This window comes from Xenopus laevis, chromosome 1L, assembly GCF_017654675.1.
Source record: "Xenopus laevis strain J_2021 chromosome 1L, Xenopus_laevis_v10.1, whole genome shotgun sequence".
Classification (NCBI taxonomy): domain Eukaryota; kingdom Metazoa; phylum Chordata; class Amphibia; order Anura; family Pipidae; genus Xenopus; species Xenopus laevis.
Window position 1 is genome coordinate 159031853 of NC_054371.1, and position 16969 is coordinate 159048821.

The following is a 16969-nucleotide window of genomic DNA, read 5'->3' on the forward strand; positions in this document are numbered from 1 at the left end:
TCTCTTCTAGATCATTTTGAAAATCCTGCTGAACGGTCAGTTAGAATTGTGTTGGACATACAGTTGCTGTATAAGGGCAGCATTTCATTTAATAACAAGTGCTTTGTAAAAAGAAAAAAATTTAAATGGGGCTTATATTACTATTAAATATAAATATTTAGTAATATCACAGCCCCCCACAGCTGCTGCAAAACTTCTACAATACGGAACTACATTTCCCTGTTAGCTAGTACCCTTCTGGGTACACAAATTAATTCCCAGTCTTTTGTTGCCCATTAAATTATAACTTTGACAAATCCCAACTAGTGACTTGAATGATAAAGAACAAGGGTGCTGGAGTGTTTTTTTTTCTTCTCATGCAACTGCTCCGTTTTCTAAGTAATGGTCACCTGCCGCTTGCACAAGATTGGTGCGGTCAATTTCAAGTTCCACTGGCCGTTTTCAAATTTGCCTGGTGACAAAATGCTCAGGATGGCCATGTGTGCCATTGCCATTAAGCCCCTGGTGACTCCAGCCTAATCAGGTAGCTGGGGGTAGATTTGGGAAATAAGACTTAATCCTTTTAATAGAGTAATTGCTAATAATGAATCCAAAATAGGCAATTGATTTGAATGACAAGGAACAGACCTGTGTGAAACAGAAGTCAGAGCCCTGCTTTTGTTCCTGACTAAAAAGCTGCCCAGTGACTGTTTCACAGTAAGCCAGGCTTTGTGCTTGCAAATTCCTAAATTATCTCTGCAGTGTCAGTTCAGAACTCACACTAGCACAAGACTGATCTGCTGGGATTTGGGTTTCAAGAGGAAAGGAGTTATCATTGAATCATGTTTCAGCTGAAACAAAGGCCACTCTTTGTTGGATAAATGAAAACCAGTCTTCTTTATAGAAGCTTGTACATCCCAGGAGCACGAAGGACCATCTTAAACCAAACAAAGGATGGGCTATGTATCAAGCACTCTGCTAAAGCACACTGTCGCTCATCAATTATTTAATATTCTGTCCTTTTGCAGCCATGTACAAGGTCGTTCATCAAAGTGTCCCAGCTGCAAAAATAAATATATTTATTATACATGGTTACATTGAAAGTACACATATGGGGGCAGATTTATCAAGGGTCGAATTTCGAAGTTAAAAATACTTCGAAATTCGACCATCGAATTGAAATACTTCGAATATCAAAGTCGAAGTTTTTTTCATTGAATTTGGATATCCTGCGGTCGAAGTAAAATCGTTTGATCAAACGATTAAATCGTTCGAATCAAACGATTCAAAGGATCGAATGATTTTACTTCGACTTCCAAAAAATGCTCTAGAAGGTCCCCATAGGCTAACATAGCACTTCGGCAGGTTTAATTTGGCGAAGTATTGAAATCGAAGTTTTTTAAAGAGACAGTACTTCGAATGGTCAAATATTCGAACGATTTTACTTCGAGTCGAAGTCGTAGTATCCTATTCGATGGTCGAAGTATCCAAAAAATCTCTTTGAATTTCGAATTTTTTTACTTTGAAAATTCGCTCAAATTCACTTTGACCCTTGATAAATCTGCCTCATTAGTTATACGTGTATTTTCAAACGTTTGCACTGAGCCAGTCTTCTGTTAATGAGAGTGGAGGGTTAAAGCGTTATGTATAGTTCAAAAGGACCCTCAAGCCAAGGTTAGTGAACCATCAGTGTTTATTTTTTGGGACACACAAGTTTGAAAAATAAACACTGATGGTTCACTAACCTTGGAGTGCGGGTCCTTTTGAACTATATATATATTAGTGCTGAAGATAAGAGGGTAAGGATGCTAGGATTTGTAGAGTGCAAAAACAAGAGTTTGTCATCTGAAATAAAGTATGGAGAAGGTCCTCACACTAGTAGATACTGTATGTACAATTGTGTCTGAATATATAGTATTCTCTCTTATATTCCCTAGTTTCCTACACAGGAAGCCTTATTTATCTGGGTGTTTGTATATATATATATATATAAAAGAATGAATGGGCAGACATTAATTTCTGTACAGAAGAAGGAACTAGTTACTTGGCTGTTGTCCCTGGGGAGGTCCTGTTTGCAGCTTCTGGGAAGGCAATGAGATAGAAGGTAAAAGTAATGATAGAGATGAGCTAATGTTGTCTGGCAATCATAATGCAGAATAAACTTTCACTGTTTTTAATAACATCCCAGCTGATGGAATTCATGTTTTTAATAAGTTCTTCCAGTTTGTATGGCTTATATGAACTTCATGCATTTTTGAATTAATATATTAGAAAATTAATTTTTCTAATTAGGTTGTTGCCTTAGATGAATTTCCCCTTAAATATTTCCCCTTTTATTAAGGCTTCATATATGTTTCATTGGTGTACATCCATACTGTATCTATCAGTTTGAATATTATGCTGTGAGCAGCTTTCTGTTCTGGAGAACCTGCAAGTGATGGGTAGCAAAAAAAAAGCTCCCTCCGGTATTTTACTTTATCCATAAAAATACAATGATAAATATCTGAAGTTCTGTTAATATGTAATAGAAGCATGGTAATTACTCTTTTTTCTCATCAACCTTCATAAAATGCCTATGGAAAAAATCCATACTTTTAAAAAAAAAAAAAAAATCCTGTTATATTGATTGATATTTCATAAAAAATGGGAGAAAAACTCTGGCAATATTCCCCGTTTCTCTAGATGATTAATACGAACAGCTAATTTCTAAGCTTAAAAAATTGCTCCTAATTACAAATTAGGTCTTAACCAGCCCTGCAAGGATCTGCTGAGGATGATTTGGCAGAGACCACGTTCATTCGGCGAGTATCATCTAATTTTAGTTAAATATAATGCAATCAATGGCAGATGTCTGATATGAAATATGAAGGTGCTGATATCCACTTCTTGTAGAAAGGAAATGCGTTTTTAATCTCATTAGTGCCTGGAAGGATCATTAAACACCTCCAAAGGTGTGTGCCAGGCATGGCGACCTCTAGGTTCCTGAGCAGGTTTTCATTTTTAGCTACAGATGTGAAGGAAACATAAACATTACTCTTCAGTGCTGACACCTTCCCTGGAATGGCTCAATAACTCACGATACCATGATGTAACTATCTTCATTTACAAGAGATCTGCTACCTAACACCACAAGAAAGATTAGTGACTCACCGTCCCTCACTTTCCCCACAAATTGAAGTGTATAGTTATTTATAACTATTATCTGCACTCAAGCAGGTCTTGCGTACAAGAATACATTTGCACCCTGGTCTTGCGTCTTTAAAGGGATACTGTCATGGGAAAACACGTTTTCCCAGCAGACTTCTGCACTGAAATACATTTTTCAAAAGAGCAAACTGATTTTTTTATATTTAATTTTGAAATCTGACATGGAGCTGGACATATTGTCAGTTTCCCAGAAGTCCCCCAGTCATGTGCTCTGATAATCTTCAGTCACTCTTTCCTGCTGTACTGCAAATCTGAGTGATATCAACCCCCCCCAGCAGCCTAACAACAGGACAATGGGTAACCAGATAGCAGCTCCCTAAAACAAAATATCAGCTCCCTGGTAGATCTAAGAACAGCACTTAGTAGTAAAAATCCAGGGCCCACTGCAACACATTCAGTTACAGTAGGAGAAACGACAGCCTGTCAGAAAGCAGTTCCATCTTAAAGTGCTGGCTCTTTTACAACTAAAAAAATACACTTATTGGTTCAGAAATTACATTTTTAGGGATGGGTGAATCTGTCCTGTATCACTTCTCTGAAAAATTCACGAAACGCAATGAGGCCAATGGGCGTCAAAATAATGTTGATGCGCAACAATTTTGACACGAGTGGCAATTTTTATACGCGCAACTATTTTGTCCAGATGCATTAATCCAAATTTAATGCGTACGACAATTTTGACGTGCGACACTTTTTTTTTGTTGTCGTGAATTTTTGGCCATGCCCTAAGTGTGTGCGAAACGCGTAGGGTAGATGGAGATGATACACATTTTTCAACTTTGTATAAATAACATATATATATCCTCTCTGGTCCTGTGGATTAGTTTGAGTGCCAGTCGGCCCTGCTTTCATTTATCCTTTGCTGTACTGCTCCTTAAATCTGGGGGTCGGGGGCTGGAGCACCCGGACCACATTCACCATTTGGTGAGTCATTTACTAATCATTCCGAAGCACCATGTTTCTCTTAACTATTGTGGTGAATTTTTTTGCCAACAAATTTTCGCTGCAGTTTCGTGAATTTATTGGCAGGTGACGAAAACGTGGAAATTCACAGTGAATCCATGCCTGGAAAATTTATTTGCCCATCACTAGAGATTTTATATGGTAGCGTGAATTATTTGCAGTGTAAACAGTGTAATTAAGAAATAAAAAAGCAGGTGGTAGGTACAGGGAATTTTGCACAGTAATAGAGGCTGTTAAATGTCTATGTTCTAAACTGTACCCAGGTCAGGCGCAGGTGAGTTAACAGCATGTAAAGGGCAAAGGCTTCATAACAGTTTTTCACATATTTCAATTGACCCCAGGAGGTCCTGATGTCTGGGGGCACTTTGCTTTCTGCAGCCTGACACAAAAAAGTGCAGCACCTAAAGTTTAAAGGAAAGAATGTGCCCATCTAACTAACTAGAAGGACCTACAGTATCAGTATTTAATGAGGCCCCCAATTCATCATGGCTAATATGTGGCTCATTTACAACTGCACGTCCAGACTGTAAAAAAAATAATCATGTACAATTATATTAATTTAGCATTTTTAAAATAGCAGCCAGGATTGCCTGGCTCAAACCTATATGTCAGCACATGTATTTTTAATATTAATATCAACTACTTCCATCATCACCTCGACACTTCCTGACCCATCTGGCCTCTGAAGATTAGTTTAGGACGCTGCAAAACTGACACTAGACTGATTCAACCCGTGCTTAGTTCCATGCAACACAACCTGTACATTTCACATATGCATGGCTGTATAATGAAATGTGCTGCCAATATTGGACCTAATGCTGAATGCAGCTTAAAGTTTTGCGTGTGATGTGACCATAGGATGCTAATTGGTGTTTCCTAATCTGGGACATATAGGAGACAATTTATTTTTTCTCTCTCACTCAACTGAATAGATAATTACTACTTTGCCTATCATTAAGGTCTGATTGCCCTACTACTAATGAAAGCTGATAGGCTTCTTTTCAAAGCTATCGTGAACTTCCCACCCATCAGAGAACAGCTGTGGAAAGGCCAACCCAGACAGACTGACCCCAGACATTGGTTGCAGACATCTGTCCCAGAACCTTACTGTTGTGACATTATTAGTACTCCTTATTATACTATTCACAATAAACACTATGCTATAACCAAAGACCACTAAAGCACCCCCATGATTTGACTGTTTGTGAAATAGGTTCCTGTGTTTAGTTGTATGCTCTGTGAATGCTTGATTGATAGCAAAGCCATTACTTGAAATGAGATAGAAGTCTCTGAATGAAGTGCGCATATGTGATGAGTACAAGGCTGCCGACAAAGGGACAGAGCTTTTGTTTAAGGTCGGAAAGTGATGAATTCTGCACTTGGCTGGTAAAACCTGCACTTTTGAAGGCCTGAAAAAGGGACCTATTAGAGAGACAACCTGGAAATGTTAGTCTTTTTAAATACTTAAGATTCACTCTTCTGGCAAATTTCCATCTTACATGGTGGTTTGAAATAGCATTAAAAATTCCGCTGACAGTAATCAGTGACAGAACATAGCGTGGGAGTTGACTTTCAGAAATATTTATGACACTTCCATAGTCATTTACTTAATCGGTTACACCCTACAAAGAAGGAGAAGGAGGAGGAGGCACCCCAACGCTGTGCACCTGCTACAACACCGATACATTCGCTGTCCTTCATTTTTCCTGTCTGCCTTTCTTCCAAACTTTAACAAAGAGCTAATTAAACCAGGGTGAACACATGTCTAGAATGACCTACATATAGCTCTATTTAATGAAATGCACCTTAGCAGACTAGTTAGACGTATGTTATTTATAAGAGTATGGCACAGCATAAAAACAAGATAATTATCAAAAGAGTTGCACAAACAGAGCAGAATGGGTTAATAAGTACAAGAAACGCTGCAATAGCTCTACCTGTGACTGTCTCTAGCCAGGCGCTATCTATCATGGACATGACAGCTGAGATTCATTTCAAGACCAAGAAAATGCCAGCTAATCCTTTCTGTGAGACATTGATAGACTAGCAACTTGGGAAGGATTGTACAGCAGTAATGAAATTAGGCCTGAAACTGCTAGTGGATTGCAGATAATTACCCTTGTCTTTCACCAAAAATAACAATCTTCCAAAGCCATATAAAACCTTGTAGTCACTCCCGTCTTCACAAATACCATAGCCGAACATTCCTCTTCTGAATAGGCTCCCGCATAAATTCAAGTCTGTGTCTTATAACACTTTCTCAGTCCAGATACCAACCCTGAGGCTACTGCCATCCCAGACTTCCACTGCAGAGTAAACCCACTGGGAAGATATCCAATATCCCATATAAGGGCCACCACTTATTTTAAGGGCCACCACTTTATCTTATTTTTCAATGAAAAAAAAACTGAAGGAATGATTATACCTAGGATTTTCAGTGGAAAATAACATATAAGGCATACAAAGGCCATAGCTGATATGTGCTGTCAACTGTTTAGGTATAAAGGAAATACTGGTTAGTTGTACTAGGTACCTTTAATATCAACACAATGCAAGATACCATTGGATTTAGAGCAGGATTGAGAAACAAATTAACATAATGGGAATAATCGGAATAATAATTGTGATTTTTATGCACTATAGTCTGGTAAAATACAAATACAGTTTGCCAGTAATGCTGTTTAGATAACCCAGTTACATGTAACAGCAGGTATGCCCCAAATCCCGGATTTGTTTCATGGTATTTTTTATCAGTATTCGGATGAATCCAAGAGCCTGACTGAACAAAATTGCATCGGGTATTTCCGCCCATGCGCTGGCTTTTCCGGTGCAGAAGAAGGGATTTGGTTCGGTGTCTGGCCAAATCTGTACCCCTGGATTCAGGGATTTGGCTGAACTCTGAAAAGCATGGTTCAATTCATCCCTACTTTTTAAATATCATATATGTAGAAATAAAATATTCTCCCAATGTTTGACATTATCCTTTTACTCTTGTTCTACTGATGCATAGCAGACGTGTTTAGGCATTGATTCTCCATTATTTTCTATAGACAGAACTGCAGTTTATCTGCACTCAAAATAAGACCAATCCCTTTATTATACTAATTAATGATGTCCAGCATAAACTTTTTACATTTTTCTCTGTGACCTTGTTCCTACTCACATCTAAATTTATGAAATATATAATCCACTCATATAAGCATTGCTTTGCTTGCCGGATGTAGTTAGATATAGGTTTATTAATTTCTAGTTACTCTGATAAATATGTTCCCTGTGGTTAAGGGGAGTGTATATCACTCAGGGTAAGCTCTGCAGCTTTCCTTACTGCCTGTCATAGGACAAATTGTAAGTACAGGGCCTGTCCTGTCTCTTTAACTTGCAGGTAGAGGGGGATGCCTATATGCCTCCCCCTGCCCACCAGTGCTCCAAAACAAAGTGTGCAGAGACCTGCGGCAATTCATTTATCCAGGAAGGCAGGGTTTTTTGCACACTGTCTTCCCAGTGGTAAATGCTCTCTTTTAAGGTCTCATACTCATTCTTATCAATATTTAGCATGACGTTTTTATATTCATCTTTATCATCAGTATGGGGTCTTAGATTTCTTTATCCATTGCCACTTAATGTTGGTTACAGTTAGGAACAAATAATGAATGTATTCCACGGGTAGGGTTGCCACCTGGCCGGTATTTTACCGGCCTGGCCGGTAAAAATTATGGTTGATCCCAATGTTATTAATAGGGAAAAAAGATAAATATATAGGAAGGCTGGTATTTTTTTCCAGAAAAGGTGGCAACCCTATCCACGGGTAATGGTAGTGGTGGATCTAAATTATTAGGCACAACAGCAAATTCATTTTAATGCCCCCAAATCATTGGTCTATTTTACCAGAATATACAGGTATGGGAAACGTGTTATCCAGAAGGCTCAGAAAGTCAGTCTCACATAGACGCTATTTTATCCAAACTATCCAATTTTTTAAAAAAGATTTCCTTTTTCTCTGTAATAATAAAACAGTACATTTTACCTGATCCAAACTAAGATATAATTAATCCTAACTGGAACCAGCCTATTGGGTTTATTTAATGTTTACATGATTTTCTAGTAGACGTAAGGTGTGAAGATCCAAATTACAGAAAGATCTGTTATCCGGAAAACCCCATGTCCCGAGCATTTTGAACAACAGATCCAATACCTGTATTATCATGCATTTATAAAGCATCAAGATATTCCACAGCGCTGTACATTCTACATACAGATTAACATGCAGAGCAGCCAATAACTTACAATCAAAAAGATGTGGCTTTTCTAGTTATGTTTTACTTTGATGACATTAAGCAATTGCTGTTATAGTTCTTTACATTTAAAGGACAATATCATTATGAATTCTTTTTATTGGAAGTGGTTTGTGCTAAATCTCCTCTCATTGGGTAAATCAAATGTTATTAATGTAGATTGTAAGCTCCACTGGGGCAGTGATCTCTGTAAAGCACTGCATGACATGTCAGCGTTGTTCTCCTCATTACCATCAGATGGCAGTATCTAGCTAGTTATAAACAAGATGGAACTACAGTTTGTCCTCATGGTGCAGTTTCACAGGAGCCGTAAACACAGATGTGGTGCCCTGGAAAGCAAACTATTGCCTGTATGTATTTTCATACCACTAATAAAATATAAGAAGAGGTGTTACTTTATGATATAGGCTAGACACATTGGCTGCTGTGTGTAATAAATTAAAAAGTGGTTTTATAATCGACATACATTGCATTGTATGAACTAGCTAAGCTGTTTTCCATATTAATGATGCCAAATACTTCTGCAATGAGTTTTTGATAGGCTCAAAACAAAGAATCAAAATGTCCCAAATATCCCTCACTGGGAATTGTGTTAAAGGGGTGGTTCACCTTTTAGTTAACCTTAAGTATGTTATAGAATGGCTAATTGTAAGCAACTTTTCAATTGACCTTCATTTTTTCTTTTATATCGTTTTTTTTAATTAAATTATATTTCTTCTGACACTTTTCAGCTTTCAAATGGGGACCACTGACCCAATCTAAAAAACAAATGCTCTGTAAGGCTACACATTTATGTTATTGTTGCTTTTTATGACTCCTCTTTCTTTTCAGGCCTCTCCTATTCATATTCCAGTCTCTTATTCAAATCAATGCATGGTTGCTAGGGGAATTTGGTCTCTAGCAAGCAGAAAACCTGAAAACTGGAAAGCTGCTGAATAAAAAGCTAAAGAACCCAAAAACTACAAATAATGAAAATCAAGTGCAAATTGTCTCAGAATATCAATCTCTAACATCATACTAAAAGTTCATTTAAAGGTGAACCACTCCTTTAAAACATTTATAAAAGAGAATTGTGTGACAGTTGTGTATGTACTTCACATAGAGTGCAATAGGGGCCACTTCAGGGAACCTGTGTTTTTACTGTGTACAAAAAATGTAGCAGACATAATTCCTAAAATTGTTGTGTGTGTCATAAACTCAATAAATGCCTTTCTCATAAGAACCTACATTTAGTGGCTGATTTATGAACCCTTGTTCTTTTTTTATGAGCGGTAAAGAATAAGTGGCTCATGTTTATAAATTGTTTTCTGTGTTACTATGAAGTGATTGACTGAGAAGAAGCCCATAGAAGGGCATTGCCTCACATTTAATGCAATTATCGTTCTTTTTCAGGCACTTTGCAAATTGTTAGTGTTAGCATTAATGGCAGATTTGACCATTTAATTCAATTGGATCCACCTGTTAAGCTGCATGTTACTGTATGTTTTGGGTAGCCGAGGATGAGTAGAATATAACAGTGCTTTATTAGCAGAGACCCATGCAGCCATTATACAACAGTAACTTTCACTTTTAAGCTTATAGGAAGTATGCACAGTATAAGTCTTGAGCACAGTGACATCTACACGCCATTTGTATAAACACCACACTGCACGAAAGTTGGAGTTTAAAATTCATACTTGTGCACAGTGACAGACAGTTCAATTGAACTGTGGCAGGAGGCAGGGACAATGTGGCTTCACTAGAGTTGGCACAAAAACACTGGAAGAGGCAGAGATGTAATTCCACGGCTCCGGGCTCTAAATAAGTATTTATTGGCCCCCTCCACTGAGATACACACTGAAACAAGCTCATATTTATCATCAAAATGAAAATTTAATATACGCTTCATTGTACTGAAATAAGAAACTTTCTAAATACAATCAATTAAATATTCTGCATTGTTTCTGAAATAATCACGTTTATCTTCACAATTCCTCTCTTAGCATCTGTTTCTCTTCATTCTGTCTTCTTGCAACAGTTGGGTGTCAGATAGCAGTGCCATGCCAGCCCAGTCAGGCGCCCCAGGCAGCCTGGCCGGTACGAGCGCCCAACAATGGTGCGCATGCGTGAAAAAACGAGCATGTGAGCGTGCAGAAGAACGCACGCACTAGGAATCGCGCACGCATGCGCAAAACCCCCTGATTGAAAAAAAAAGATGCAGCGCAAAAATAAGGACGGGACAAGTCGGGCAGAGGGGCAATCAGGGGCCTGGACTAGGGGGAAGGAGAGGCAGAGAATGTGGCTGCCTGGCGCCCCCCCAGCTTTGCGCCCTAGGCACGTGCCTACTCTGCCTACCCCTACTTCCGGCCCTGTCAGATAGTCATTGACAGTTAGATCCAATATATCTTATAGGGGGGCTTCCTTTCCTAGTAGATGTATTAGAGGTCACTCAAATAACTGATTCCAGTACAAACAAAATCACTGCCTTTTGCATGTAGAGAGACAGGATTTCTGGTGATTTTAATAGAGTGAGCGCTAACACATCTTCTAGGCAAAAGGAGCCCCCCTATAAGATATATAGGATCATTCATCTGACACCCAACTCCTGAATGAAGACAGAATGAGGCGAAACAGATGCTGGAAAAGGGAATAGTGAAGATAAACTTGATTATTTCAGAAAAGGTACAGAATTTTTAATTGATTGTATTTAGAATACTTCTTATTTCACTATTCTTTCATTTTCTTTCTCCTACCCCTTTAGTTATGCCAGTGAGAGGAGGATCTTCCAATTCTGGGCTAATGCTATCAGGGCCGCCATCAGGGGGGGACAGGGGGGACAAGCGTACCGGGCCCGGGCATGAAGGGGGGCCCGGCAGCGCTGCATTTTTTTGAAGATCCGGGCCCCCCTTACGAGCGCCCGAGCCGTACGTCATTCCTCTTCAGTGCCGAATGCGGAAGTGCCGAAAAGCCGAAGCCGATGCGCCGAAAAGACCCGAAGTCACAGAAAAAGCCGAAGTCACGAATCGCCGAAAAGACCCGAAGTCACGAAAACAGCCGAAGCCGAAGTCCTGAAGCAGCGCAAAGACCCGAAGTCACGAAAACAGCCGAAATTGAAGTCCTGAAGCGGTGAAAAGACCCGAAGTCACGAAAGGAGGCGAAGTTGAAGTACTGAAGCCATGAGTTTAATTCTACTGAACACCAGTTTGTGGTTTTTTTTTTTTAATCCCCTGGCCACCAATGTATTATTTTAATATTCTATAGGCCCCTGCCACCAATCTTTTTTTTAAAACTTTTGTTTTTGGGGCCCCAATTTTTTTTTTAACTCGTAAGGGGCCCCTTGCCACCATTGTTTTTTTTTGGTTTTTTTTTTTTAAAAAAAAAATAATTTTCTTTTTGGTGGCCCCAAATTTTTTTAACTTTGGCCCCTGCCACCAGTTTTTTTTTTTTTTTTTCAAAAAAAAATTATTTTTTTTTTAAATTTTTTTTTGGGGCCCCAATTTGTTTTTAACTTGTAAGGGGGCCCCTGCCACCAGTTTTTTTTTTTTCAAAAAAATTTTTTTTTTCCAAATTTTTTTTTTGGGGCCCCAATTTGTTTTTAACTTATAAGGGGGCCCCTGCCGCCAATGTTTTTTTTTTTTTCAAAAAAAAAATTAATTTTTTTTCAAATTTTTTTTGGGGCCCCAATTTGTTTTTAACTTATAAGGGGGCCCCTGCCACCAATGTTTGTTTATTTTTTAGTTTTTTTTACATTTTTTTTTGTTGGGGCCCCAAGTTTTTTTTAACTTATAAGGGGGCCCCTGCCACCAATGTTTTTAAAAAAAAAAAAAAAAAATTTAATTTTTTTTTTTTTGGGGCCCCAATTTTTTTATAAGGGGGCCCTGACCATCAATAGCTTTTTACAACTTGTGTGGGGGGGGGGTTACTTTTTTAGCGCTGATGTCTGTGTGGTCTTTTAACTGCGATGTGGGTGGGATATGGGGCGGAGCTTGGTCGTCAGTGTGGGCGGGGCCCAGGGGGCCCCAAAAATTTTGTTGTACGGGGCCCCGTGATTTCTAATGGCGGCCCTGAATGCTATACAGCCTAAAGCTGGCCACAGACGCAAAGATCCGATCTTACGAATCTCCCGACCTGCCACTAACCATTCAGATCAAAGTCTTACCATTCCGACAAAATAACGTAGTTAAAGAACAGATCAGCCGATGTTCTGCCCCTGACAGCAATCGTACGATAGACAAAGCTAGTGACAGTCTCCCACTGAAAATCGTACGATCGGCAATACACGCAGAGATTTTACCCGCAGCCGACAGAAATTTTCTAACCTGTCCGACCGACCAAACGACCGATCTCTGCTGGACGAAAAATGACGGGACTCTCCACACACGTTCGATTCGTACCATGAGATCTTTGCGTTTATGCCCAGCTTTAAGCTATACTATAAGATCAGCTCGTTTGGCGAGGTTGCCAAACGAGTGGATCACGGTTGACAAACGAGTGGATCTTCCCCCGATACGCCCACCCATGGCCAAACGATCGGATTACAATGATGGGAATACCAGCAGAAGGGATGAGGACTGCATTAACTAGCTGATTTAATTTGACCGAATTTTGGGCAGATATTGATCGGGGAGGTCCGTCGGAGGGCCTCATACACTGGCAAATAAGATGCCAAATTGCCAAAGACCTAAATCGACCACTTAAATCTGCCTGTGTATGGTCTTCTCTGCAAGTGGAAAAAACACCAATTCACTCAAATTTGCCACATGCACAGGCACGGTATTTGCATGTCAGGGCAAATTTTACCCCCAAAAAAGTGTTTATATGAATTCAACTGCTCAAAGTTCATTTCATTCTGACAACCTGACACTCTGATCTACTTTGATGGATGTGTTAATTCATTAAACACTTTCCTCCTGTCTGTCAGAAAAATGAAGTGTTAATAAATGTGAGCACAATCGGATTTGCTGGGGATCCTTCAGGTTTCCCCAGTTCAAATGTTAAGAAACGTGCCCTTGAAAATGGGTAGAAGTCTATGAATCCTTCATATACTGAATTTGCTTTCAATATTATAATTCAGCCTTAACTACAGAGCATGATCATTCCACAGCATTTCTAGTAATAGAAATACACTGCGACCATCGCTGCCCTACATATTCATGGAAATGTATGAGTTTTGGAAAAAAGACGCTATTTTACAACTGACCTCTGTTGACCTTTAACTCTCTTTGACCTCTCTATTGTCTTTACTTATAAAGTCGGGAGGGCATTGTTTGTTAACAATGAAAATGTAATCACTTCACTAATTTTATATTGCAGACCCCCGCTGCCAGCTCTGTCTATTACCTCCAGCTCTGCAAACTGGATTGTGCTTCCATAATGAAAGCATACAAGAAGAATGTATCCATGCAGTTTATTTTTAACATTGAATACAATTGCTCAGCCCATAAATGGATTTGACAATTATAGCTGTACTTATTCCAGTTCTCGAATAATTTCCTTATTGTGCAGTCTTGCCGTATGTATTATTAATCTGTAATGTGCACAAACAATCAGCACAGATTTTTTGTTTGTTTGTTTGTTTTGCAAAGGTATCCACATTCATAGACAGAGAGGGAGGAATGATTGGCAGGCAGATGTATGCAAAATATATATATTTATTTCATATATTTAATATCTCTATGCATGGACGTGAGTACAACAGCACATGTGCTATCCTGGACCCCTTGGCCAAGCAATAGTCTTATTAAAGATACTGGATCCATTATCCAGAAAGCTTCAAATTAAGGTAAGGCTATCTCCCATAGACTCCCATAATAAAATAATTCTGATTTTTAAAAATGATTTCCCTTTTCTCTATAATAAAAAAACAGTACTTTTAATTAATGTTTAAATAATTTTTTTTTCAACAGACAAGGTTTGAGGATCCATATTCTGGAAAGCCCTAAGTCCTGAGCATTCTGGATAACAAGTCCAATACCCATATTATGTTGTATATAATAATTATCTTCATTATTTTTGTAGTAGTATCAGAAATATCCAGCCTGTTAGCCTCTAAGCTCTTTGTTGAAATCCCATTCTCAGCATCAGCCTCATTCTTTATTTAGAGAACTCCAACAAGGTATGCAGCTTTTTACAATCATTTAAAAAATAATGATCTTATATTAAATGAAAAATGGGTTACAGAACAGAACAGTAGGATTAGAGGGCCCACGAATGCCATGCTTACAATCAATTGACAACTAAGGCTGATCCTGACAGCTGAAGGTGTTGAGAGCTGTATCTCATATAAATAGCTGGAGGGCCCAGGTTAGATATTCCAGCCAATGGCAGCTCTGGTGTATAGTGTATAGAAAACACACAACACTTGTACTAGTCCCATAGCAGTGGAGGAAATAATTCTGACCATAGCAGTGGAGGATATAATTCTGACTTAGGCTGTTTCAGCTGCTTTCTGCTGGTTGGGAGAAACAAGAGGCTGCAATTTCCTTGGTGATTTATAGAATCGGTGAAGTGAAAGAGGCAGCGGGGGTGAGTAAGTGCAAAAGCCGACTACAGTCATGTTTTATACAGCAGAGTCTGACACTGGTAATATACTGCAGTCTCCGAACGCATATTTCACACACCCCTGCCCCCTCTGCCAGGCAGAATGAAGATTGGTTGTGTTTGAATGGGATTGAACACACACAGTCCATTCTACTTACACAGTTTGGAAGCAAACAGTGATAGAAGCTGCAGTCAGTGCACTTTGTGTACTTAGCAACCTGTGCAGGAGGCACTTGCTCAGACACTTGGCGGTTATTTATTAAAGTCCGAATGCTAAAAACTCAAAACATTTTAATTTTTTTTACTATAAAATCAGAATTTTTGGTGGGAAAAAACCTTGAATTTTTCGAGGGTTATTATACCCCAAGGCTGAAAAAAGTCAGAAGAAAATGCGCCATCTCAGACCTGCCGAGGTTGTATATAAGTCAATGGGAGAGGTCCTTATCCTATTTGGAAGTTTCTGTGGTCTGCTCTGGAATTAGCCCAAAAATCAGACTATTTTGGGCTTTTCAGGCAAAAATCTGAAAAGTTCAAGCTTTTCGGGAAAACACCAGTAAAAAACGTATGATTTGGGAAAAACCCTCCAAAAAATTGTACGATTCGGGTTTTAGCTCAATTTTATCGAGTTTTCCCCTGATTCAGTTGTGCTTTTTTAATAATAAATAAGGTTGAATTGTGGATTCTAGTTTGGTCAGACTTTTTTTTGAAAATGGAAATAGAATTTGATAAATTGATGTCTGTGATGTGTTACTTCCATTGCCTCATTATTTCCCTCTGTCCTTTTCTAGCATGCACTCTCTCCATAGTACTATTTATATTTTCTGTTTATACACATTTCCATAGATTTGGCCAAATTAGAACTGATATTCATAGAAAGTGAAATAGTTACCAAATACTTATCAATTCAGTATTACAATAATCCACAAAATTTCCTGTGAAATTAAAGTATTTTCATGCTCCATCCAAAGCTGGGCGTACACGTGTGGATATAATCATACGGAGATTTTTGGACCATGTGGGCTTCAAATAATCTTCCTGACAATCTTTGTACCATGGTCATTTAGTCAATCAGACAGGTTAGAACCTTTCTGTCTGAAAATATCTTTGCATGCATTCCATGATGGTTTCCATGGGTGACTGTCAGTACCATTTCCGGGACTTTTGTAAGATTGCTGTTTGTGAATTAATGGCCAGAACACCGTCTGATTTGTTATTTTTCCTAATTTAATCCTACAATTTCAAACTGGATGTTTTAGAACATTGCACTAAACATTGCACTAAAATGTACCATCGATATCTGAATGTTTGCCGTGAGGCGAATAAAATCTGAACGGATATGGCCAGCTTAACAGCGGTTTGGACGCATCACTTCTATAGCAATCTATCATGTAAAATAACAAACTCCACTGGAGAGCAATATAAATGAAAAGGGAAGGCCTATTTATCAAAATTAGGATATGTGTAATGTTGGGGGTTTCTACTTTGAATAATCTCATTTTTTTAAAAAAAAATTCAAATGTTTGTTATTTATTAAAAAACCTAAACATTAAAAAGTTATTTTGCATAAAATCATGAAAAATAACTTGTTACTTGTACTATATTTATCAATTTCAATGGGTCGGTAAAAATGATGCTTGATGCCAATGTTATTAACAGGCAAAAACGGCAAGAATATCGGAATACATTGGATGATTCTTTAATACTATCAGCGGGTAAAGTGGGAAAAACATGGCGACTTGCAACTATTTATTTTGCACCTTTTTGAACCATGCCTCGCCATAAGTTAACCATCACATTCAGTTCAGAGGCACAGCTAACATCCCAGTAGGTGAGACAAACTGGCACATTTTAAAAAGGCTTTGATGAATGTGGCAGTTTGATAAACAGTTCGATAACATTCGTGACTGGCAGGAGATTTTCCCCTCTGGATTCCCCTGTTCATTTGTAATCAATCTGCCCCTTACTGGACTACTTTCATAAATAACGTTATAGTTGGATTAACATCCAAT